Here is a 7,045-nt window from a genome sequence, read left to right on the forward strand (position 1 = left end):
TATAACAATAATAATTAATATGCAATAATAACAGTGTTAATACACATACACTTATTCTTTTTTATACTAAGTTAATATACTGTGTTGTGTTGTTTGTTGCGTTGTGATGTGTCATAATGTGTCATGTTGTGTTATATGTAGTGCCGACGTAGGACAGTTTTCCAATTTCATTGTACTAGTGTACTATGTATGACTGTGCAATGACAATAAAGAGTTATCTTATCTTATAAACATGTTTTCTTGCATTAAAGGCCTGAATTCAGTTCATGACAAATGAACAAACTCCATATGTTGAGTCTAAAGGTTCAGACAAGAATTGAAATTTGCCTCATTGGTACACAGATGCCTACAGGTTCTTTTCTCCTTTGCCTATTGTGTACTACGTATGTGGCTGGTCTCTAGCCACAAACATATAATATGATTAGGCAGAATGGCAATATCCATCTTGACCACTGTATTCAACATGGTAGAGTAACCACAATATCAGAGCCAGCTCCTGCGTATTTTTAATGGATTAAATCTAAGGTTATTAGAATGCATTATTTTGTTATAAAACATAATTAAACACTAATCAGTGTATATTTATAAGAATAATATTTGTTTTTCCAAGTAAATAAACTTAAAAATAATAGCCTGTATCTTCAATTCCAGTACTCCCCAGCAATTTCTTTTAAATGCTTGCAAATGAAATAATCACAAGATTACAGTTTCCTTCTTGCCAGTTTACATGATTTCACATGACCTTGTAAAGAACAATTCGGTGACTTCCCCCTGTTTTTTCTTAAGTATTGGTAGCTGGAGCAAAACACAGATGTGGACTGGAGACATTTTCATATTTTTCCGCTGAAATGCAAAGATGTGTCTTTTTTCTCTTAGATTACTACAGCATACCAAACCCATAACACTAGATTTTGTTTGTTTCATAACCCACTAACATTTCAGGGTGCACACAGTGATAGGACTGTGGACATGATTTAAAAATAACATTTTAAACAGCAGTGGAAAGCTTTTTACAATAAGAGACAGTGTTGGCCCGTACTTCTGTCAGCTCTCTGCAGCAGGTGATGAGAGACTCTTTGGGGTACAATAGCCTTTGGGAATATATTCTATGAAATAAATTCAGTTTACCTAGAAAATCCTTGTCTTATATTGCCACACTTACCCATACACTGATAAGTTGTTATATGCAACTGGTTATATGCAGGCAGTTATTAACTCAACACTTGAGGTTGTATTTACTACTTATGAAAAAGTGCACAAAAGAGCAGGTGTATTAGCAGAAGAGTGTCTTATTTTACAGAGCAGGCTATAATATTAGAAAAGAAAATAGAGAGTAGAAAGATAATTCTAGATAAATGTAACACAAGTCCTTCAGCCAAAGCAGCATGTGAGTGCGTGTGACTGAAAGTAAAAAAGCTCTACAGAATGAATTTTCGTGTGCTTCAAGTGATCAGCAAGAGTATAAAAACACTATATAAATAAATCTCTGTATAGCCATGAAGGGAGTTATACAAAATACCAAACGTGTAAGTAACTTTCCTATATCCATCTCTAATGGCTATAACTTTTTATTCCTTTAAGGTTAAAATGAAGGTATTTCTGTGATGTTTAAGACAACTTTAGTCATATTCTCTCAGCTGCAAAACCAGGCAGTCTGAGAGCAAGTAAAGAGCAAATAGAAAAATAGAATTCAAACTGGTAAGCAGGCATACTTGCAAATTTTTATAAGGGTCAACAAGTACGAGGCTTTGGAGCCCTTAGGATTTCTTCACTATATTAACACAGCGAGCAACAAAATTGGTTTAAAATTGCTTGCAGCAAGCTGGGGAAAAAGAGCAAGGAATTAAGCTGGTCTTAAAAATCTCTGTTTCTTATTATGGAGGGGCAAAACTTTCAGTCTACTAATACCCTCTCACTATGTGTGCATCAGCACTATTTACCATATTGATTTAAAAAGCGAACCACCTGCATGGACCTGAAAACCCAAGGTTGAACTTGAAGCTACCCCACTAAGCTCCAAGTATTACATCATGGCACAGGCCTGTGGTGGGGGAAAAAGGAAAGGCTGATCGGTTTTCTAAAAATAAACAAATTGTTACTTACAGAGCTGATCATTCATTAAACTATCAGCCTACAGCTGAGGAAAACAAAATGTTTTACTGACAATGAGAAAAAAAGCCAGTTGACGATGTCCCATTCCTCTGGAGATCATTTTTAAGTGTTGTCGTTTATCACCAGCACTTTGCATTTTTTTAGCACTTGGTTGAGATTTTGTCATGAACTGAGATCTGTACTACAAAACAGGTTTCTGGACTTTGTGAGGTAACTTTTATCATTTCACTCTGGTTCTACATTTACCAGGATACATCACCATGGTAACCTACACCCGAAACCCAATCTGCTCTGAAGAAGGCTAATTGAGATAACAGTCTAGCGTTCATGAAACAGCTGCTTACTGACCAACCAGTTCTGCTGAAATCTGTATCACCATTCCTAGAAGATCCTACTGAGCTCAGTGTGTTCCAGGAGTCTCTCTAGGGGTCTAGTTTCTAGATGCCATCTAAACCCTTTAGCCTTCCCTGATGAGCAACAATAATATTGTACAGACTGTCTTTTCCTGCTGGCCTCTTTTTAAAGTCATTTCATTGCTTTTTGGCATTTGACATAATCAACAAACAGACACCACTGAAGCTGCCCACTTAGCTGTTTGCCAGACCGTTCAACAAGCCCCATAATAATAAACAGAGTTGTCAAAAGTACAGACATTCTGCACTTAAGTAGAAGTAAAAATACTACTGTTGAAAATACTCCAGTAAAAGTTGAAGTACTAATTCAATTTCTTTACTCAAGTAAAAGCAAAAAAGTACAGGCTATGAAGTGTACTCAAAGTAAGAAAGTAAAAAGTAGCTCTTTGGGGGATCTTTCTATGTTTGTGCAAATCTAACTGAACCTTGTGCTTTATTAACATAATGATAAAATAATATCAGTAGATTTTTATAAGGAGCTCCAGTAGATTTTCTTAGTGTACAGGCTGTTATCAGCCGACCTGCTGCTGTGGATGTACACAACTGAAATCAACCAGATGTCAGCAGATGTTTAATGAGTTGTCCTGGCTGATTTCATCCTCTACACCAGCAGTCTCCAAATTTTTTTTGCGCCACGGAAAAATACAAAATAAAACTAGTACCGCTACTGAAAAATAGAAGAGTTATTCATAACACACGTGAAAAGACCCAGGAAAACAGAGTTAACGATAAAAACGATAACAAAATAACGCTGAAAAACGATAAAAACCCTGAAAACCACACATTTCATACCTGAGCCTCAACTCTCGTGACCCGGTACCAAACGACTCACGGACCAGTACCTGTCCGAGGCCCGGGGGTTGGGGACCGCTGCTCTACACTAACAGCACACCGTTTAGGTTTGACCTAATTTGACTGTTTATATTAACTTCATATGGCCACTGTGCATCAGTCACACACAGTAGAGCAAACTAACCTGTTTATCCTGCTTTAACCTGCAGAGGATTTTCATGCAACCTTTAAATAACACAGTTGGTCTACCTCGGTTTGTTTTGCACCATGTTTCACAATATAAAAAACGTAATGTCACGTGTTCAGACCCAATACCTGATATAAAGTTGCATGTAAGCTTCAAATTTGCAGTTTATCAAATCCCACTGAGCAGTCCTGACCTTTAAATCTAACCTCTCTTCTTCCTGTCCTGTCCTGTCTTTCTTATCTTTCTCCATCTCTGAGTGAAAATAGCTCTCTTTCTTTTCTCTGTTTCTTTTTGCCTGCATTGTGTGTTAATTTCCAATTTTAACTTGTACTAGAGTGATGGCAAGAGAAATGTGGCACGGACATGTATGGCTGCCAGTGGAGACGGGTCACTCGTGTTTACTGATGATGTGGCTGCTGATAGAAGGGATTTTGAAATGTGCATGGCTGTTCTCTCTGCTCAGATTTAGAGAAATGCTGCAAAAATGACCCGATGAGGGTTCACAGTGCTATCGGAAAATGACCCAAAAGCTCACTGCCAAAAAGTTTTTCAAGGCAGTGAAATGGGATATTCTGTGATGGCCAAATTCACTGACCCGAGGTGAAAGTCTCTACTCTTTAATTACATCTTGATTATTTGATGTAAAATAAATCAATCAAGTGTAGAGAGCTAATCTTGCTAAACAAAAGAAAACAAAACAAAATATGTCTTTGTCCAAATACTTATGAACCTGACTATATACAACATGCCAGTACATTTAAGAGCTGAAGCAATCCTTATATCTTAAATCCTAATTTTAATGTTAACACTCTAGCTTTAATGATACTTCACCTACTTATTTATGTTGCCCTTCTTTAAGTGTTTCTGCCTTTCCTTCTCTCCCACCTATCCTATTCTCTATTTTGCAGTGGCTCACACTTTTATGTCATGGATCAACAACAGAGGTCACTCTTTGCATATGTGTGTGTAGGTGTATGTGAGCAAGTGCACATTTTGATTAAGGCCTTGTCTGCAGGCCCCCCCCCTTTATTTTAATTAAAGAGCAGATGCACCACCCTTGTCCCGTCTGCTGTCCTCTTTTGTACGTGCATGTGTGCGCGCATGCCCGCTTGTCTTATTTTGACCCAGCTTGCCCTCACCATGTGCCACTTTTGAGCCATGGTCTACCCAAGACTGTTGGTGCCATCCACGTAGAAGATAAATTAGTAGGCAGGAGGGACAAAGGGAAGATCTACACACAACCAGCTATTCAAATAGGTTAATAGCTCTTCATTAAGTGCAAAGTTTAACCACTTTTTAACAAGGTATGAAAAGAAAGGAAACACAACCTTTCTTACTTTGTCACACCCCTTTGACTGGCTGATTGGAGGTTTTACAGACTTGGTTTTAAGGTTAGTTAGAATTAAGCAAGAGTTGGAAATGTATTAGGCAATGTCCTCACAAAGATAGCATCGGTGTGCATTTGCGTGTGTGTGTGTGTGTGTGTGTGTGTGTGTGCGTGTGCGTGTGTGTGTGTGTGCGCGCGCACTCGCAGAGCCCAGATTTCACAGTCAGTAGGAGAGCTAATTCTCAGCAGTTGCCTCCTATTGCATCAGCTGACAGTCAACAGATGGAATCAGCTACCGAACCCACTAATAACTTTATTGAACAATGTGTTGGACACAGACACACAAAACAGATGTTTGTTTATTGAAAGCTAAAAAGAAAGTCTCAAGAGGATTAATAGCTATCAATCTGTATTATATGTCTTCTATTACCACTGTATTACCACTGTCTCTTTATATCCGCCACCAATTAGTTTTTGACATAAGCACATATTTTACCAAATGTTGTATAAGGCTTTGACCACCATAACCCACATCTGTTATTAACCATTAACGATAAAAAAATATCCAAGATTAATATCCTGGCTTTGATAGTGGAATATAAAGAGAGTCACACAAAGTGCATAATTGTCCTGACCACATGTGATTATGGGTTGTAAGTCATAATATAATATAAAGGTTGCCTCAAAGTGCTTTAGATTATAAGGTGAAGGCTCCACAGTATTAAAAAGAAACCACAACAATCAGATTAGCCGCTATGAGCACACACAAGGCAACAGTGGGAAGGAAAAACTCCCCTTTTAACAGGAAGAAACCTGGAAGGAAAGAGACGAGAACAGAGGGAGCTCAGACAAAAGACACACTATGGGAGAAGTCAGAGTTCAACAGTTACATATGATCAATATAAACCTTTCATAGCTGCAAACTATTCTATGTGAAACTGCAAATTCATTTTTCGAGCAAATTTACATTTAAAAACTATAGCCATGAATGAGACTTTTGCATTGACCTAGGGTTACGCTGTGTAACCTCAGTGTTTCTTTTTCCTTATCGCAGTAATTAAGGTCTGCTTCTTTTTTGTCTTTCGACACTCTCTGACTTGTAAAAAAAGATATATTCCAGTGCTTTTGGGTTTTTTTGTTAAGAAATACTACACGTTTTCACCGTTTCTGGCCTGATGAAAACAGTAATACATTACCTTACAAATATTCTTAACAGAAGCTCTTTGACAGGCAAAACAGCTTTATTAGGAAAGTTCATGGTGCAGCTCCCTGCAAACTTACTGAGTCAAGGCTGCCTCTACTTGCTTCCTTCTATTCATACGGTCTTTCAATGTGCCATTTATCTCCTGCTAAGAACATTTTAATTTCTGTGTGTCAGAAACAGAGAATGAATAGAATAAATGGCACTGGTTTTTCAAATGCGTGTGTTTGCCTAAGAGTCTATTGGGTGATGGAGAGAGCAGCGTGGTAATTGAAATCTTGTTTCGGTACGTGGAGACCTTTTTCTTTTTTTTTTAACAAATGTGCTGCATTTTGCCCACAGTCTCTCTCAGTCGCTCGCTCTCTTCCTCTCTCCCCCTCTCCTCCTCTCTCTCTGCCGTGTTGCTACCCAGAGATTTGGCAAGTCACTCAACTTAGGATCCATGAGTGTGTTGCCAGGGCATTACAACATCTCTAATTCCCTCAGCCAACCCAATCACAGTAATGAATATCACTCTTTTTCCCCCCAGTAGTTTTTCATAAAACACAGGCGTAGTGGGTCGCAAACAAGTAATGTTTTAGTAAACCAGATGTAAAGTTTTTCGGTAATCTCTGAAGATGGAGGACAGTTATGATTCATTCTTTTCTTTTTTTTAATGGCAGGTATTACAGATATTAAGTTAATCATTTTGTTTTCTGTATAAGCTCTAATCTCAGTCACACACACACACACACACACACACACACACACACACACACACACACACACACACACACACACACACACACACACACACAGCGGTGTAAATACTCCCACCCTCCTCCCTGCTCCTTTCTGCTCTTTCTCCTATGGATCTTTTGATGTCTGCTGTGCTGTGGATCAATGGGCTGACTTTCTGGACTCTACACACATCTGTTGTCAAAGCAGGCCAGTGGCAGGTCTGCCGGGAATGCACGCATTTACACACACACACACACAGGCACACAGAAGATGCTGACTGGAAACTACATTGT

The sequence above is a fragment of the Aulonocara stuartgranti genome (genome assembly GCF_965226115.1).
Source record: "Aulonocara stuartgranti genome assembly, chromosome: 11".
Lineage (NCBI taxonomy): Eukaryota > Metazoa > Chordata > Actinopteri > Cichliformes > Cichlidae > Aulonocara > Aulonocara stuartgranti.